This window comes from Rattus rattus, chromosome 12 (genome assembly GCF_011064425.1).
Source record: "Rattus rattus isolate New Zealand chromosome 12, Rrattus_CSIRO_v1, whole genome shotgun sequence".
In the NCBI taxonomy this organism is placed as follows: Eukaryota; Metazoa; Chordata; class Mammalia; order Rodentia; family Muridae; genus Rattus; species Rattus rattus.
Window position 1 is genome coordinate 26,574,936 of NC_046165.1, and position 20,654 is coordinate 26,595,589.

At 36.4% G+C, this 20,654-nt stretch overlaps 1 protein-coding gene and 1 pseudogene across 1 annotated transcript in view; one reads left to right on the forward strand and one right to left on the reverse strand.

The window, feature by feature from the left end:
* The window catches only part of Dach1 (dachshund family transcription factor 1), a 365,099-nt gene that overhangs the window by 304,584 nt on the left and 39,861 nt on the right, over window positions 1-20,654 (forward strand). The gene's annotated exons all lie outside the window — the stretch shown is intronic.
* Window positions 10,167-10,428, reverse strand: LOC116913641 (annotated as a pseudogene).

A 20,654-nucleotide genomic window follows, 5' to 3' on the forward strand; every position in this document is an offset into this window, starting at 1 on the left:
AGTGTTACTTGTATACTGCAGAGGAATTTTGGTCTAGTGGCATGGTTTCGCAGGCAAGGGATCACATTCGTAGACACATATCACTTTGTGAGATGCCATTGAATGCAGACACACTATACACATTTAATCCCTCTGGCTGAAATAAGAAACACCCTTTGTACATACCTTTAAAGGTAAAGTTAGTTTGTAGAAGGAAGTAGCCATGTTTGAATATAGTGTCTAGTTGAGGGCCAGACAAAATGACAGAAAGAACAATAGTTGACAGAATGAGTCAGAGCTAGAATATGCCCAACTTCTATGAGAACAGCACAGGAAAGAGAAGCTATTTAAAGAGCAGTTCATGGAGAACGATTCGATCAGTTGGGAGTCTGTGAAGTTAGTGCAGTGCAGTGTTGAGTTTGTTCATGAGTTTATGCAGTTCTGTGCAGATCAGCAGAGGCAGCTGACACCAGGGAATGACGATATAGAAGAATAAAACCAATTGCCAGAGTTAGTTTGAGGCCAAGCAGAACAATTCATTCAGAAGTCGAGAGAAGCCAGACTGAACGTCAGCTTGGAGAGGAGTTAGAACCAGAACAGCTAAGTTGAACCAACCAACCAGAGTTCAGAAAAGAACTGGAAAGGGTGAGCTTATTTATCAATAAGCCTGCAAGACAACAATTAAATCAGCCAAACTCAAGTCGCTTTTATAGTACACATGTTTTATGTACTAACAATTTCATAATAGAGAATGAATTAATGTCCTCATGCTAGAGAAGCCCAACTCTGTGGCTCATAAATGTCCGCAGTTGCCTACATCCTTTAAGATTGAGACCTCAGGGGCTTTTCCTTGCCAGCATTGACATGTCCATCCATGTTCTCCTGGGTTAGCTCACATTTGTAGAGACTTTATGAATTTAGCTTCTGATATTACTAAGGCCAAGGTCTCATAGCACACCGCCATGTTCCCAGACTCATATACTCCTTATGTTCCCCTCTTCTTCAATGTTCTCTGAGCCTTTAGGTGCTAGAATTGTTTTGAAGATGTACTCATTGGGTCTGAGCTCAACAACTTTGCAATTTGGTTGGTTGTGGTTTTCTATAATATTTCCCATCTGTTGCAGACTGAAGTTCCCTTGATGAGGGGTAATATTTGTGAGTATAAGAATAAATGTTCAGACTTTAGTTAGGGATCATGCTGGGTTAGTAGTTGTCATATGTTCTTTTTCAAGTTGACAAGTACACTAAAATATTTCTATTTCTTTTCTCAGAGGCCTACTTCGTGGATAGATTTCAATACCTGCAGTTAGCCTGAGAATTGTAGACAGTTTATATTTTAGCAAAAAGACTGGAATAAATCTAGAAAAATTATACAAAAAATTATCATCTTAAATCAGAGGGTAGATGTTTTTCTTAAGAAGGTAGTGTGAATAGAAGAGTGTTTTCAAATGTGTCTGAAAAGGCTTCTTTGAGTTTCATAGTTATTTATATCCGAGAAAAGAAACTAAGCATGATATAGCTGTACCTGTTGTAATAAAGGAGAAAAATTTTAAATGCATACTATTTTTCTCTAAGCCATCTTCCTATTTTATCTGAGAGAAAAACCTAAGTGAAGAGAGATAGAGAATTTAAGGATAGCATATTTGCTCCCTTCCTCATTTTGTGAGCAACTATTTGTGTCATTGAAAAACCATACCATCAGGAAGGGTAACTGAACTTATCTGCTGAGGTCTAAAGCGAAATTCAACTCCTTCTCCACTTGTGGATGTGAAAATACCACACAAAGGCACATACTTATTTTGACAGAAAAGAGATATTTCTCCAAAAAATCTTTTCTTAGTCATCTAAGAATTTTTGGTTTACATGCTATATTATCTAGAATAATAATCAAAATGGAAGGAAAGATGACACTGAGTTACAGAATATAACACAATCTCATGAGGAACAGGTCCTGAGTCTAGCCATCATCCAGTCTGAGTCAGTCAAAAGTTATATAATTAAATAAAATTCTGTTCTTTGGAGTTACTTAGAGTCAATATAGTTAAATGTAACCATGTTGTATTCAAATATAAATAATCTTTTCCTCTTTTAAAATGAAAAATAGGAGAGAAATCTAGGGTAATGATAGTGGAGTCTTGTTTTTTTATTTAGTTTGACTTAACATGATCCTTGTCATTCTAGTAGACCTTACAAACTTTTTGCCCAAGGCTTTAAATACTGCTGGTGTTGTACACATCTATGTTTGAATCTCCTCAAATGTCCCAATATTTTCAAAATTTAATATTAAATATACAGTCAAATGGTCAGCATCCAAGCAAGGTAGTCTACGATATCTTCTTTTCTTTACATAGTCAAAAAGGTTGTCTAATTTTCAAATTTTCATGTTTGAAAAAGTCATGGATCTCAGATATGCCACATGGTAGTGACTGGAGAGTAGAAAAAACTTTTAAAATACATTTTAGCAATTCTTTGAAGATTTTACATATTGTGCTCTGATTATACGCAGGCCCCTTGTCCATTCACATGCAGATCTACCCCCAACACTCACCTAGCTCTATGACCTTACAATTGTTAATGCACTGAGTTCTAGTAAAACTCCCTATATAGTCTGAAGTATGAGGCCATCCACTCACTGTGGACTAGACAAACCACAAAAGAGAAATTTATGTCTAACAGAAGAATTTAAGAAAGATGTTAGAAATTACAATCATGACACTAGCAATAAGAATCATAAACTCTAAAAATATCTTTTTAAAATTCCTTTATATACCTAAGAATGTAACCATCTCACACAAAATAGAAAAGCTTAGAGCATGTACAAATTAATCATATATAAGAATAAGCTATATTTCCCCCTTCAACTCCAAATATATTCCTGCATCATAACATACTTTGATATTTGATTTATAATTTTAAAACTTATAGTGCTGAAAATAATGCCTGGGCAAAGTTCAGTGATTTAGCCATAAATGTCAGTAAGTTTTTAAGAAGATAGCACACTGACGGACATTAAATGTTTTAAAAGCTCCATAGAACTCTGTAGTGACTAATTTATTAAACTTCTAGAATCAAAATAATTGAAAACAATTCCCCTGCAAATACCACAGGGCACCTTAAGAGATTAAAAAAAATTAACTCTTAACACCATGTAAAAATGTCACTGAAATGCCAGGAAAATTTCACTGTTTTCATTTAATTATTGCAGAAGAATTTTATTACAATGATTAGCATATTATCACCAAAATTTATAAAAATCTTAGAAGCAATGCACACTCTCAAAACCATGTTTAAAATGGGACACAGTCAATAAGGTATGCATCTAAATTGCAAAGTCCATATGCTTCTTATAAAGAGATAAATGTACTTAGGTTTCAAATAGTCAGCTGTCACATAGTACCATTGGATGTAATTTAATTGTATTTTCCAACATTCACTTTTTTGTTGAAGGCATTAGATATTTTATTTGAATAATTATATACTAAAACAAACAACCCTAGCTCTTTTCCTTTTCCTATATCATCAATTCTAGAAAACACTGAGAAATAAAACAAACCATATGGCCAGTGTTAAGAATTTCCAATAAATTCTAGAGATATTTCCTTGTATAACCAACATTTGTTTTTATGTACGGAAGCAATCCTCCTTTGTTAAGTATCCACCTAAGTATAAAACATTCTAAATTGGAATTTCTATGGTGTCATTTACAATTATTTTCCTTAAAATAACACCAATGCAGTGAGTGAGTCACTGCTAAGGTCATCCCATATTGATTCTTGGGTGCCTCCCGTATGAGGTCTATGTCTCATCCTGAAAATGCACCCCCACATCTTCACCCCTGTTAGTTGCAGATTCCCATTAATTTTCGTGGTCATGTAGCTATCTCTCCTGCCCTCCCCATACCTGACCCTGAATCTCCAATACCCCTCCCCATCACCTGGCCCTGTAACTTCTCTCCCTCTATCCACCTCTTATGACTATTTTATTCCCCCTTCTAAATGAGATTCAAGCTTCCTGTCTTGGACCTTCCTTCTTCCTTAGCTTTTTTGTGTCTGTGGAGTGTAACTGTTAACTGTGTTCCTTACAAGTGAATACATACCATGCATGTTCTTTTGGAATTTTAATATCTCACTTAGGAGATATTAAAAGTTCCATCATTTGCCTTCAAAATTCATGATGTCTTTCTTTTTAATAGCTGAATAGTATTCCATTGTGTAGATGTACCACACTTTCTCTTTTCATTCTTCAAATGAGGGGCATCTAGGTTGTTTGCAGTTTTTGAGTGTTTCAAAGAACGCTGCTGTGAACACAGTTGAGCAAGTGTCTCAGTGAGATGCCGGAGGATCTTTTGGGTGTATATCCAAGAGTGGTATAACTGGGTCTTGGGGTAGAACTATTTCCAGTTTTCTGAGGAAATACCAAATTGATTTCCAAAGTGGTTGTACAAGTTTGCACTCCCATCTGCAATAAATGAGTGCTCCCCTTGCTTTAGATCCTCACCAGCGCATGCAAGCTTTTGAGTTTTTGATCTTAGCTCTTGTGTGAGACAGAACCTCAGAGTTGTTTGGATTGGCCTTTCCCTGCTGAATAAGGATGTTGTACATTTCTTTAAGTGCTTCTCGGCCATTCCAGAGTCCTGTGTGGAGAATTCTCTGTTTAATTCTGTACCCTATTTTTAATTGGACTATTTGGGTTGTTGAATTATTCATAAGTAATACCTCCAATATTTGATCTTATTTTTATAAAAATTTACTGGGAAAGTTAGAAAGCTAATTATAAATTTTGCCCATCAGAATTTACCATGCTTGATATATTTAAGACAGGGAACATTATACAATCTGTGTAATCGACATGATAAAATACCTATGTACACGTACAGGAAGGAGATGGTGTGATTAACAGATAAATGATATATTTTTAAATTTTGATAATTAATGAATGACTATATATTTTTCCTGAATATTTTTAGGCAGTATTATACAAGATGACATTAATTTTGCTAGATGTACACTGATTTGTGTGAGGTAAACTCAAAGATAATTGCTGAATTATGAGAATAATGTTGCTATAGAGGATGAGGGTCCTATGATAAATCTGGGAATTTGATACATAGTGTAAGTTCCACTCATTAATGATAGTTATGGCAATATATAGTTTAATGATATCCTACATGCAGAACCTATCCTCAGAATGACAAGACCAAAAGAATGTATAATTATATTTACTTCTGAAAGATTACGGTTCATAGTTAAAACAGAAGAGGCATCCTGTCATTTTTGAAACCCGTTAAATGTGACAGAATCTATTTTTCTGCCAAGTTGTGAGGACCAGGCAGAGAGCGAATTTGCTGTGGTCAGCTAAGTGTAACCACTGGGCAGGAAAGTGAATTTAATAATGCATTATTGTTCTTCACTGAAGGTGAACTGTTACAGTGCCTTTGTTATGGCAGACTTTGCCTCTGCTTGCGTTCCCAGATGCTGCGCAGATTACCTGATTAAAATCTCTAATGCATGATAAAATGCAGCCAGGTATACTTCGGTATTAGTTGGAATGCATCTCTGTTAGGGCTACGATAAAGAATCTAATTAGAAATATTTTCCAATTATGTTACACTGTGGATGGATCCATAGTATAAAAGCACGTGTTATAAAATGTAGAATAAATTATATAGTTATAAATACATACAGCTTATCTTAAACCAATAGTGTATTACTTTCTTGACGCTGGAGATAAATTTCTACTGTCCTGATGCAATTAAGAGAAGAATCTTTTAAATCATGGTTAAACCATGCCTTCCACATAGTAAAACTAGATGAGACCATTGGAAGTAGAATTATTTCACGACTGCATTCTTCCCACCGTCATATCCTTTCCCATTGCACATTCTTTCAAACGAGGCAAAACTTTCTATCATTAAAAACATTGATTTATATATCGTGATTTGCAAAGTTTAGCCCTCAATTGGTTCATTCAAAAATTATTTTAAAAACCTTTGTTTCTTCTTTATGTTGCCCTCAATGGAATTCACTAAAATATTCATACATAAGATCCCCAAAGATAGGCAATCTTTAGTTAAAAGTGTTAATACATGTAGGAAATTTGTACATATTAGTGTGAGTTCTTATGTTGATCAGAGGTACAATTTAAAATTTTGAAGGTATTTGTGAATGCAATGCATACTGTCATTTCTGTTAGCCAGATATATGCTGTTCTGGTTGAGAATCAAACAGTTAATTTCAAAAGTAAACTCTCAGAGATTCAGCTTTGTTCTCCCCAGCCTTTCAAAAGACTATTTCTTGAAATCCATAACTGAAAAGGTGCATACATACTAATCTCGGGTTGTCACTGTTGAACTTTGCTGTAAAGAGGCAGAGAGAAGCATTTTTTTCTGAATACCAAGGGCATCCATCAATGAATATCACTACAGGCCATAGAACATGCAAGTTCAAAAGACCGAAGCAAACCAGGATTTGACAAAAATAATACCAACAGCCGTGCTCATGGAAAGTGCTGATAAAATAGCAAGGAGAAAATTATCTTCTTCATTCTTTTCTTCTTTGCAAAGACATGTATCTATCATACAGCCATAGCAGTTTAAATTGTATCTGTACTTAGAATATACATATAAATACTTAGATTCTAATTCACCATATTAAAATATATAACTGTGCACTCTTCAGGCTCGAGATGTGATTTACAGGAGATGATTAAGTGAGATATCAATACCTGCCTAAAATAATTTAAACACTTCAGTTATCCTGTTGACTTGGCGTTACCCCTCCGTTCCTGTCTTTTTAAAGGATTGTAAAGATTTAGTAATGCTAAAACAGAACTAGTATTGTTTTGATGATGAGACATTGATTGTTTAAATAAAATGAGTGCAAGCTTTTTGGGTAAGGAAGGTATTGAGTACTGGAAAATGCTTTTAGACTTAATACATGTGTGTTGTTGCTAACTGTTTTGATGTTTTGTTACGATTGTATTACTCCTGTTTTTAAAAGCTCCAGAAACTGCAAAAGATTGGTTTTGTTCATTGCTCTCCTAGAGAGTTCATGTGGAGAATTTAGTAGTTTATGCTTTGCATTTTATGAAAGTTTAAAGACTCGCACAGACTTAGCATCCAACATATTCACAGGATCTCCTTCTGAACTCATTTTAGAGGCAACTTCTTTATAATAGGTCAGTGCCAGTCAGTGTCACCTTTACTCTGTCTGGATGTTGTGTTTCCTCTGACACTCAAAGATCTACGGTCTGATCTTCTGGAATGACATTTCTTATTTACCAACATTATGGATATATTAAAGGGAAATGCAGGAACAATACCCTTCGGACTAGAGCAAAATATTCTCTTACTTCAAATGTACTTGCAGTTCACTAGCCTTTGGCTCATAGATGGGATTATAAGAGTCTTTCAACATAGTGTTATCATTTCTCCTCCAGTTTATATCCTGTGAAATATCTGCCCCTCTTACTAGTAGTAACTCTTGTACAGAAGGCAGAATCTCCAATGATTTCCTTCTCCTATGTTGATTCTTCAAACCTCAGTAATAACATATGTGTCCAAGAGGTAACTGTTTTTCCTTTGAGGAAAACAAAATATCCTAAACATTACAGTTTAAAGCTACGCTCACCTGTTGCCATTGTGTTGAAGGATTGAACTGAACCACAGCATCAAAAGTTCCCATTGAACATTCAACCAGATTTTTAACCTTAGAAATTTTTAAATACACGCTATTTTCTCACTCTCAGAAACCATCAGTCTTGAATGGCTAAAGGGCAATGGATTGGAGTTAGGAGGAGCAGTTATCATTTATTACTACTGTAATTTGAGAGTATTCATGGTGAATATGCTTGCACTGTTGGAGGAGGAAGAGAAAGTCCATTGAACGTTCAGATTGTAGCCTATATGGATGTATTTTTTAAATATTTTCATGATCCATGCTTTATTTCATTAAAAAAGGAAAGTAGAAGTCTAGTTCATTTGTGTGCATATGTCTCCATAGAAATAACCCCAGAGTGTATAGCGAGCCTATCTAGTCATTCATTCCTCATTAATTTTTTATTAATCATTTTATTTGTTTACATTTCAAATGTTATCCCCGTTCACAGTTACCCCTCCACAAACCTCTATGGCCCTCTCTCCCCTCCCCTTTGTCTCTATGACTGTGATCCTCCACCCACTCATCTACTCCTGCCTCACTGTTCTAGCTTCCCCCTACACCGTGGCATCAAACCTCCACAGGACCAAGGACCTCCCCTCCCATTGATGTCAGATAAGGCCACCTCATGCTGGCCTTAATTCTGAAAAGATTTAGCTCATGTACTGACCTGAAGCGCTAATAAAGACTGGCAGACTTGGAGTGATGACATCATTTTTGGGCGGAGACATGGGCCGTAGAAAGACTTCTAGGGCTTTTAATTACGTTATTTTCATTTACTTAATATCCTTTTAAATTTTAATTCTCTTCTAGCAAAGCTGGATTTTGCTAGTTAATTATTATCAATATCTGAAATCACACTTTTATAAATGATGATAAGGTATAAAAAGAGAAAAAGGAAGGAAAGAAGCAAGGAAGGAGGGAAGGAGAAATAACATCAGAAAAGAAGAGTTCCAGAAATAACAATGTTCCTCTTACTATTATCTACTTTTATGCACATCTGTATTCATCATCAAATATTCAGCAACTGTTCACTATCTCACACTATTTAAGCGAAAGGGAAACACAAAGAGGAACAATGCAGTTTCTAATGGGGAAGGCAAGACAGAGCCAAAATGCTTTAAGTATGATATACCCTTCGCTCTTATCAGGAAACATGCAACCTGAAGGATATCAAGAATACATAAAAGCTGTGTTAGTTTCCTTTCCTGTTGCTGTTGTAAAATACTCAGAGCAGAGGATTGTACAGAAGAAAGGATTTATTTGGTAATTCCAAGTTATGGTCCATCATAGCCAGAGCAAGAGACCCTTGAAACTGCTGGCCATATCCCATTCAGTCCAACGCAGAGAGCCAAGATTCATTGCAACCACTCTGCTGCTCTGCTCACTGAACGCCTCTTCCTTCAGTCCAGGCCTTTGCCCAAGGAGCAGCTCTTCCACAATGCAGGATGACCCTTTCCACCTTAACTGAGTGAGTTAAGAAAAATCCCTCACAGGAATGAGCGCAGGCCAACTCCATCTACACAACCTTTCATTCCTATTTCAGATCCTCCCCATAACCCTACCCACCCGACTTCATGTTCTTTCTCTTTCCTAAAATTTAAAAATAAAGACAAAAGGATGAAAATCAACCCAAGGAAACTTTGAAAAAGTAAGACAAAAATACTAAAACAAAGACGTTTACTTATTTATGTTTTTAACTGTAACCAGCTTTATTAAAAATACTTTTCATAACCAGTCATGGTGTTTCCAGCAGGACATGGGCAGACAATCAACAATATTCAAGGACTTCCAAATTCCCTTCTTGTATAGACTATCGAAATCAGACATCCACTATAAAACCCAGTCAAATCTTCATTCCATGCTTCAAAAGGGGGAAAGTAGCTTAGAGTGAGGGTTGACATTTCACATTAAGGGTGTTGTTTAACAACTTCTCACAAGCCGGCCCTGACTTTCAGGAACTGAACATGGCAGAATTATCAATCTGAAGATCCACAATCTTTTATTAAAGGAACCAGCGATCTTCTGAGAACACTCGATGATGTCACTGCAGAGTCCACATTGCCCAATAGACTAGAAAACCAATTTTGGGAGTCAGGTTCCAACAGGTCTCTGGTTTTAAGGGAAGTAAGTCTACGTCAATGGTACAGGGGAACTGGATATAAAAATGAATTTAGAGTTTCCCCAGACCACAAGGTCTTTTTTGTTTGTTTGTTTGTTTGTTTGTTTGTTTGTTTTGTTTTTGTTTTTTTTCTTGGTGGCTACCTATGCAAGACCAGGATGTCTTTCCTGGAAGTCAACAGGAGCCTTTCAAAATTATCTAGGAAAGAGGTTTTCTGTCCTCACTCTAGCTTGGGTGATTTTTATTTTAGTGATACATGATCCCACCCCCACCCCAGTGTTGTGTATGCTAAAAATATAGTTTAAAGAAAAGTAAAACAAAAATCCTGCATTTTTATAAAACTGGATAAAAAATAGCATTCCAAACTGTACAGTCACCAGAAGTACACAGTTATAAAAAATGCACACACGTCACTTGGCACCTCCAGCATCTTCAGATTTCTGTGCCTGGTCTGTTTTGTCACCTCCAATTTCTGCAGGATTACTCACATCCTTACTGGCATCGGCTTTCCCCCTTTTTCCTCTTGGGAATCTTCTCTCCCTTCTTTGCAGGGTACGTTTTAGGCTTTTACTCTGGCCTTGGAGGAGTAGGCTTAGCAAACCACCTTGCAGATCTTCTCTGTGGCTCATCCTTCCCCTTGGCTTTGTCTTCTTCAGCCTTTCTTTTGGGCATGGCGGCAGCAGCAGGGGACGTTGGCCCTGAACACGGGTATCCAGCAGCAGTGTGCAGGTTTGGTCCGTCCGGAGGTCGTCCTTGCTGCTTCTTCACACTGCTCGGGCTCCAGGAAGAAGTTCCGTTTTTAAAGTGCAGAGCAGAGAGTCTGTGTTCCCACTACTCGTATGCTTGGAGTCTATTCTGGAGTGTGGTTAACAGATTCGTCGGCACTCCATTGGAGAAAACGGATTTTGCCATTCTAAACACTTATTGATTACAAACAGCTTCTAGATTGAGCGTGGAAATTTGTTTCCACTTCTTTTTCTTCATTCTGGGACGCTTTGTGGTTTGAACCAGTGTAGGTCTGTTAATGCTGTCAGATTTTCTCTGAGTTCATATGTACACCAGCCCTTTCGACTCTGGAAATGCTGTTTCCTCAGAGTTCTCAACTATTTCACCGCATTTTATAACATTTCTTCATCCTCTCCCACATAAAACCCTGAGGATGGAATGGAGGGGGTATGATAAGGGCAGCCCACTTATTTCAGATTGCTCTAGAGCCTGTCCTTTCTACCCTGTCCAATTGTGGGTCTCTGTGTTCTTAGCACCTAATGTAGCATGAAACGTCTCTGGTGAGGGTGAAGTTATGCAAACTGGAGAAATATATATATATATATATATATATATATATATATATATATATAACCTTCCAAAATTAAATCAAGGTTTAAAAGACAACTAAACAGACTCATAACCTCTAGTGAAAAAGCAGTAGTGATGAACATCTCCCAAGAAACAAACAGCAAGTGCCAAATTGATCCCCTAAACCACCAAAGGAAGAATTTTCACCGACAATGCTCAAATTATTCCAAAAAAATGAAAACAAACGATTATTTACTAAATCTTTGGATGAAGCCACTATTATCTTGACTAACAAAACTGTTCAAAGACCCCACTACGAGAACAGAAAGGGAATCACATATTGATATTTCTTATGAGAATAGATCCAAATAGCATAATAAATACTTGCAACCAAAGCAAAAAAAAAAAAAAAAAGTGAAGATTACTCACTATGCTTAAGTTGGTGAAATGGCACAGACACAGGGATAAACCGACACATATAAATCAGTAAAGGAAACCCCTCACATAAATAGACCAAAAGATAAAAGCTGCCCATTGTCAACAGTACCCTCATCTGAGAGAAAGTCGAAGCATTTCCCCCTAAAATCAGGAACAGGAAAAGGACGTGCATTGTCTCCAAACCTCTTGTTTTAATATCGGAAACCGTAAGTGGTGCAATAAGACAACGGGAGAAGATCAAAGCGATAAATAGGAAACGAAGTCAAAACATTTTTAATTATTTATTTACATAAAATGTATTGTGGGTGGCTGTGCCACAGAAGTGTGTGAGGGGTAGAAAGGAACTCGTGGGCGTCAGTTCTCTCTGCCACGCGGGTCGCAGAGACTGAGGACAGATCGTAAGACGTGGCTTCCAGGGCCTTAAACTGCTAAACCATCTTACCAGCCCTGAGGACCAAAGTTTTAACTGCAATAAAGCTCACGAAGAAGTTCATTGGCTTATCACATATAACAAACAAGGGCACTCAGCATTCAGAGAATGTAATACCTTAGAAGACCAGGAAGTGTTTTAACAACTTTCCACAACTGGTACAAAATTTTGACTCTAAACAAAGAAACTCTTCAGCCACCAAAGTATTCTCAATTAAGTACCATTTTTTTTTTTTGCCTCAGTTAAGTTGGGAGGCAGTGCTTAACTATTATTTCAAATATTTAAAAACAGTCTTGAAGTTTATTCAGTGTTGAACATATTCATAAAAGTATTTGGTCGTCATAAAATGCCCCTCAAGTTTCGTGGGTTTGTGGGAGTTAATCAAAACATATAAACCCTCTTTTGTGCATAAATGAGAGATGACTTCCAAGCACTCAGTCCACACAGCTGCTGTGTAATGTATAAGCACCAGGAAAACATGGTGGGGAAAGCTGGACGGTACTGATGAAAACACTGAGAGCCTTCATAGCGTCCTTAACAAAGGCACATGAGCTGTAATGCTTGGTTTGTGCATTCTGCTCATTTTATTTCACTTTATAATTTATAAAATTTCAGTTAATCATTCATTTTTGTTCATTTCTGATTCTTTTAATAGATTATAACTAAGGAACCCATTCTAGAATTTAACGAGAAATCATACTAGGGGAAAAAATTATTTCGCTGTTGAGCGATGGATCTTAAACCGCCCATAAGCAACTTGGAAATAGAAATTACTGATTAGGTGTTTAAGATCTAAATAGGCAAACTCTATGAAAATACTACTTAATGTTTGATTATACCAAGTTTCAGCTAGCATCATGTTACCCACTGTGAGAATGACACAAAACAGCAAAACTTTGACAAGTTTGCTCTCATAAATATCCCTTTTACATTTTATATAATACCCTGGATTATATACACATCTATTGTTATTATAATAATTTTAAGGAATATAATATGCTGATTTTGATTTATTGTTCTAACATTCCATTTAGACAGTTAATTTTTTTTGTACTTTTTCCCCAAGTGATTTTAGCTTGTGTTTCTCACTGTTTATTACATGAAATGAAACTACCTTTATCTAGAAGTTTAACAAAATTACTTACACCAAAAGCAAATAAACTAAAGTAAACTCTAAATTGGAAGAAAATTAAAACCTTCTTTGATTTTAACAGTTTAATTTTGTAATAATTCTGAATGTTTCTTCCCCAAGTAGTAGACTATTACACACGAGCTATAATGTTATTTTTCATTGTATTATATGTCAAATCATCTACATACTTTTGTCATTTTTAAAACTAAACATTCACCTGTGCTATTTCCAGAATTGTCTCTTATTAATTAAGGCATTGAAATTAAAGTTTCAGGCTCCTATTTTCATTCACATGACGCCTCTCCTTTTCTTGACCTTCTAAGTAGCTGCAGTGTAGGCTTGGAAGAGCTGAAAAAATGCTATTTGTGTTTGGAAAGAAATGTTCTGGTGCTTAGAATTTTGTTAGTTTTAAATGCAGAACATGAGTTTGCAGAAACAATCTTCCTTTCCTTAATGATGTCTGCAGATATTATTATGATAACATTTCCCCTAATGACTTTGAATTCTTCACATTCTTATCAAAGTAAGCAAGCAGTTAGGGCAGCAAGCACAATTGTAGTGTAAGGCAGTGAACTCTCCTTTAAGGAGACTGTCACCTTGATGTGTTTCCTGCTGTTTGACTTTTCTGTCGCTTCGTGTGTTTTGTGTTTTAGTGCACCTGAGATGGGAGTAAACAGTAATAAAAAAGCAAATCAACATAAAAATGTTGCCTGGCATTGAGAGGACATTTCAGAGATCCTTTATCAGTTGTTTCATTTTCCCTGTCAGATGTCGAAATCTTTTACTCATATTGCACAGAAATGCAGGTCTACTGATAGTGTCTTCCTTTAGCTAAGCCGTGAAGAAGTCAAAATTTCATTTGTAAAGGCAGCTATCGCTGAGTGTAGCAGGCCGAGGTTATTGGTCCTTATTTAGCCAACCTGAAGATAAGATGTCTAATTTCCTGACTGGGCCCTCTCTACCCTCACCTCACACACTGATTATTGGGTACAAACATAGAGAAAGGGGGTCCTTGTTAAAGGCATCCACATATGCTTTTCTTCGATACACCTCATTGTGGAAACTTCGGTTGCATTTCCTTAAATCCTAAAGCCAAAATACACGACTGCAAAGCATTTTTTTTCATTGGATTTTTTAATTTACATTTCAAATGTTATCCCCTTTCCTGGTTGCCCATCCATAAACCTCCTATCCCACCTCTCCTTTCTGTGCTTCTATGAGAGTGTTCTCCTACCCACACACCACACCCCTTCCCGCCCTGACGTTCCCCTACACTGGGGTTTGAGCCTTGGCAGGACCAAGGGCTTCTCCTATTGGTGCCCAATAAGGCCATCTTCTGCTACATATGCAGCTGGAGCCATGGGTCTGTCCATGTGTGCTCTGCAAAGCATCTTATATTCCTACAGTCAAAGGAAGGCATGGAACTTTCTTTGTATAAAATATTGGAGAGTTAATAAGGGTTATTAAAGTTATTTTGATATTAGCTTGACTGGTAGGAAATAATTTAATATGGACATTAATACATGGTCATACAGAAATCAGCTTTATGATTTCCTGTTAAAAGCAGTCTTTTGCAGAGTGTCTCCTGATAGACTTGACTTCCTCTGTTACACATGGTGCTTCCCTTTCCTCTACTTATTGTGATGTTCCCATGTAAAGTAAAAGCAATCCCATGAGGAACTTGAAAAAACTTGAAAGCTGACTACCAAACAAATGGATAAGATCAATGAAGTAAAAAATTTTTTGCCACTCTTGCTAGATATACCAGGAAATATCTTTTAAAAATGTGACTTATAGTTTTTCTTATATCCACCTAACTAGAAGAAAATTATTCTCAGGTCCTATAAATGTTTTTGGTGTCACTGCTTCTATTTGCCTGACAAAACAAACAAACACAGAAACAAGCAAATAAAACCATCTTTCTGTTCATATTTAAAAAAAAAAACTAATATAGTGGTTAATTGTAGAAATACAGAAAGCCCAATTAATTTATAATGGGAAATAATATCTCATATCTGTTGAACTAAGTTCTCTATGTTCTAAATACAGCATGTGCTATAGGTAGGATCAAATATTGTTAGCATTACTTACAGGTAGATCTAGCTTCATCATTTCATACTGAAAATTTCTATTTAGTAAAATTAAGGACATCTGCTTGTATAAGTTTTGTTGTTGCCATTCATGTCCAAGTTATTTTGAGATAATCAATCTTAAGAGGTAGAGAGGTAGTCATGTTTGATTAAATATATTCATTTTCTTAAGGACATCGCTACTCGTACTTATGGATAGAGCAAACACAACCAACATTGAATGGAAACGGAGGTTAAGGGGCATCTGCATGATGAATCCCTAAGAATGAATACGTGTCGGAGTTTTTGCTTTGAAACCATATTTTATATGAATTTCTCACTTTCCTATTTGCATTACAAACCTTCCCATATATCTTTCCATGCTCTCCTTCAACTTCTGGCCTCTTTTGATGCTGTCTGTTACTGGATGTGTGTGTGTGTGTGTGTGTGTGTGTGTGTGTGTGTGTGTGTGTAAAGAATATACTCCCACTATTAGCCTCTGGTATGCCCCTTATTTCTCTCTGAATACTTTCTTTTTCCCAACTAGTCTCTCAGTGACTAAACCATGAGATAACATGATATTCCTCATTCCAGTCAGCCTTAACCATCATTGGCCTCTCACAAAGGGATGGTGCCTATGTTCGTTGGAATAAATTTTCTCCACGGTCTGAAGCATTTGAACACGTAGTTGCCAGTTTGCAGCATTGTTTGGGCTGGTTGAGGTGATAAAGCATTAGGGAGTAACACTAGTCATTGTGTGTTTTCTCTGCTTCATGCTTGCACTCAAAGATGTGACCTTTCAGGCGTCTGTCCTCATGGTTCCCTGCTTCCTGTTGGTGTGACTGTTATGGGTTCTTTCCATCCATTTTGGATTTTAAGCCAAAATTAACTCCTCCTTCCTTACGTTCCCTTGCTCTCCTGTCATTTTACTACACAACAGAAAAGCAACTTATACAGGGTCTTCTGAGCAACTTCTCTGTCCTTGGTAGAAAGCTGGAGAACTAGGTATTTCACAGATGTCGATATTTGAATACTTCTGCAGCAATGGTGTCTGAATGAAAGCATTGCGTGACACTCTTGCCTCTAGCTTGCATTTTAAGTTCCTTCTGCCCTCTCTTCTGAGATGATTCCCTAGACCTTTAAATGGCAACGGTGCTAGTAATAAAGACATCATCAACATTTATTCTCTTTACTTTGAGCAGATATGAGTCTGTATTAAATATTTCCTTTGCATAAAGGAAATTTCTTGTCCCTGCTAAGAGATTCTTTAATATATAAGTATAAGTAAACACATTTAGAAGGCAGTGTGACAAGGTATTCATTTAGGCAAGACACAGGCATGTGAACTATCTTGGGTCCATTTCTTACCCAGCCGTAGGGTTTTGTCCAAGTTTACAGTAACCGGGCATGTATAATTCACCGTGGAACACACCTCCAAACCCATCTTTTTTTAAGTAAGGAAAAGAGTAGGTGACTAGGGAGATATATTACAATAAAAGTTGCTCACTGTTCTTGCCAAAGACAGGAGTTCAAATCTCACACTAGACATTCTCTTAAACATTGTTTTATGTAATTATCTTAAATTGTCAGCAAACTATGTTTGAGATTGTTTTTCCAGCAGAATAGGCCACAGAGAAAACACAGACCTAAAGGAAATGAACCCAGGACTAACTTTCAGATCTTACACAAGCATGTAGGATAATGCTTAAATAATATGAAAATTCTGTTTAATATATGTCATGAAATCATATAACGAAAGGTTGCACATCTTTTGAAACACAGTATCTGAATTGTTTTCATTTCTTCAGCCTGGGCTTCCATTAGATATTTTCACCAGTTATTTATAGGAAGATTTGGTTATGTGGTGGGCAATTAATAAGTCTCACTAGGTGCGAGACTACATAAGAAACTATTAATTGCTAAAAGTAATGACATTAACCTATTTTAAAAGAACTGAAACTAACAACTACCTTTTGTATAACGTTCCATATGGGTCAGGTATTAACTAAATACCATAATAACTTACAAGGCCGAAGTCATTACCCTTGCTTTATCCGTGAACAACTGGGAGGTGGAACGACTATTTCAGTGTAACGCAACTGTGCACGCAAACTGAAATCAGAATCATTTTCTACTTCAGTAGCCTGCTTTTCCCCCAGCCAATCTTATTCAGTAAAGAAGGGGCACCATCACCCAGATTGTGGGACTAACCGTAAATGGGTGACTGTATTGATCTCCCTTCTGAACCACAGTTTCATCAGCTGAATCCATTCCTCCGAGTCTTTCATACTTGAAGAGTTCCCCGTTCTAGTCATCAAATTGCTTTACATGATCGGCTTGGGCCTTCATGTCTGGAGAAACCGTTTAACGGAGCAGATCTTTGAGACATAAAGCAGCACATGTCTCCTTTTCTGCCTACTAAGACTGCTTAAAATTATAAGTTGAAGATACTAATTAGTTTTCTTACACAGCAGTTTTCATCCGTTTTAATTTGTAATAGAATAAAAAGGAAAGATGTCTATATTCTTTGATTTGTTGTTTACGTTAAGCTAAAAGTTTCAACCGAAACTTTTCAGGTGGCCACCTGCATGAGAACAACAGGATTCTTATAAACAGTGTTAATGAATTTACCAAAGTAGATAAGACGCCTTTATTCGCTTCCTTTTTTTTTTTATTAACAACTTCCAGTTTCGTGTCATTTGTTTTAGTTTCTACTATCTTCTTCTAGAAAACTAAAGAAAAGTCAGTGTGTCTTCTGAGACGGAAAAATTGTTTCAAATCGTTGGCAAAGCTTAATGCCTTCTGACTGCTGCGATATGTTAATTTAAGCCAGACCAAATGTTCCTCAGCTGCAAATATTTGGTGTTGTTCACTGGGAACTGGCAAGATTTATGAGAGCCCAGTGGCAAAGACTTCAGTGCTCACATGCCTCTCATTGTAATCATTTCCATGTTCACTGATGGACTGCGGAGAAAGAAAATATCAACTTTTCAGACACTGGATCCTTGGCCGCCAATGAGAGTTTATTTCACCTCCGAATAGCCATCTTCGTGTTAAAAGAAATCAGTTTTTCTACCCCAATTCTGAGAAAATATGGTCTGTCTTTTTAAAATCTGTTCTGATATTACCATGTGCAAGAAAGGAAATAACAGTTTTAGCAGTTCTTAATGAAGGATAAGTAAGTTCTGTGTATACATTTGAGTAGAACCCCATAATAAAAATATATACACATATTGTTATTCTTTTTAATGTGCAACTTTTTTGCATTACTAATTTTTGAAGCTTTCTACCACAAGAAACTCACCTCCTATACTTGTTAATCAAGACCAAGTGGGTTTTTATAGAAATAGGTGACTGCATTCTGTACTTTTTAGAAGAAAATGTCAATATTAAATATAAATGCATATATATATATAATTCAATGTTATTTACTATTAAAACATTAATTAATATAAGTATATTTGATACTCAAGAAAGAATTGAGGTTAATAACAGAAGCCTCAACATGAGCAGTTAACGTTTCCATGCAAGACTGGAGGCAAAGACACATTCCAAATCTGAAGAACTTGCTAGAGTTTCATCATTGATGAGAAAGCTTTGATTCAGAACAAGTCTTACATGTCTAACAATAGTCAGTCACCAACAGTTAGCATTGTAATACTAGATCAAAACTGCCTATTCATATTTAACAATAAATGTCCAGGCCCATATTCTTTGTGCAACTCCTTACATATTCCAATAAATTGGTGGGGAAAAATACTTCTTGCGAATCCAGTGGTTGGGTGGTATGTGTTGGGAGGAGAAGTATGGAGATAGAGGCAGAGAGAGAGAGAGAGACAGAGAGTGTTGGGGTTCAACTCAATGTCTTGTCGTCTCTAATAAACACGCAACTACTAAACAAAATATCCAGTCTTTCATTTGTAAAAATTACCCTTCTTTAATTAAACAACAAACCATATTTTATGACAATTCCACATGTGCATACAGTAAGTATTTTCTGTATCACTCTTATCTTTCTCATCTCCCTGCTTTTGTCTTCCTCCATTCCCTAATTGTCCCCTTAAACTGCTCATTTAATTTATTTTTTTATCTAAACTATTCATTCAATATAAGGATTAGTCTAAGCAGGTAATGATATGCACTAACTCTTGTTCATAAGACTAACCTTCTGAGCTAACAACGTATGTTACTAACTCTTGTTTAGAAGATGGAGAATATTTCTGTTCTTCCAACTTTACAGATAAACAATAAAGGTTCCAAGAGCTCCCACGGTCAGCAACTGTGCTGGTGAGGACAGAAAATAAAACATAGACATGGCAACACCTTTTTTTCCTTTGCCTTACTTAGCATGTGATCTCTTTCTTATGACTATATGTGGGATTGGAGAGCATTATTCCCTGTTGAACTCCTTAATTATCTATCTCAGCGCAATAAAAGGGAAAGTGCTGACAGAACCAGAAGAAAAATCTAGATTCTTCTTTTGCAATAAACGTGACACAGATTGTATAAAGCAATATTTTTGCCCTTGAAATGTTTAGAAGTATTGACAATCTGTCCAGTAAATTCTCAGCTTGTCTTTAAGGCTGGAGCATCTACGTTCTTAGCATTTAACAGACAGACATTGATCTCTTGCTTCTGCAGACAGATACCACCAGCATGCTGGATTTGCTTTTGCAGCAGGACCTTAAAATTATCCCCCTTTATGACAGTATCCCATAATTTCCATCTAAAATGTTAGAGTTTTTATAGCAAACTTCCCATCTTGAAATATGTATCATGAAGGTGTTCATAGCTTAGCACTAAAAAATAGCTTAGGTATTGAGAGATAAGTAGCTGAATAATAAAACAGATTTGAAAACAAAAGTGCTTAATCGCTCCTAAAATCAGAAACGTTATAGAAACCCCTTGACTAAGGATGCCCTCCAAGCTTGAGGTCATCTTTTTGTTTTGGTACCCAGGTCCCTCTGGTCTTCCATAAGTTTACAATGGTTGTGAAATTGTCCCCAAGAAAAGACAGTGATAATTTCATTCGCTAATTTTTAAAGAGCACAAGTGAAGAAAATAATTGATGGCATTTTAAATAATATTTATTTGTTGGCAAATACTGGGCAATCTAGATAATGTTTTCATTGTTCCATTAGTTGGTTAAGAAATCATGAGAAGAAATAGCAGAGGGAATTCTTTTTAAAGATTTCTTTGACTCTTTCCACCCACAGGCCCTGAGCTAGGCAGTAAATAGTCCATTTTTGTTAATGAAGCTTCCCTCATACAGCTGGGATTGTTTAATATTTTACGAGTGTTACTTTGTTTTGCTCTCAACGATCTCAGGCAGTTAAGGATTTATGAATCGTGTTTTTCTCAGCCCATCTGCGGTTTCCTATCTTCCCTGGCCTTGAGAATATGTTTAAATTTATTAAAGCGAAGCAAAGACTCATTATTTCAGAGGAGAGGCAAAGTGACACACTGAATTGGTTATTAATGGAAAGGCACTGCCATAGGGCGATTGAAATTTAATGATATCCTACAAGAAAAA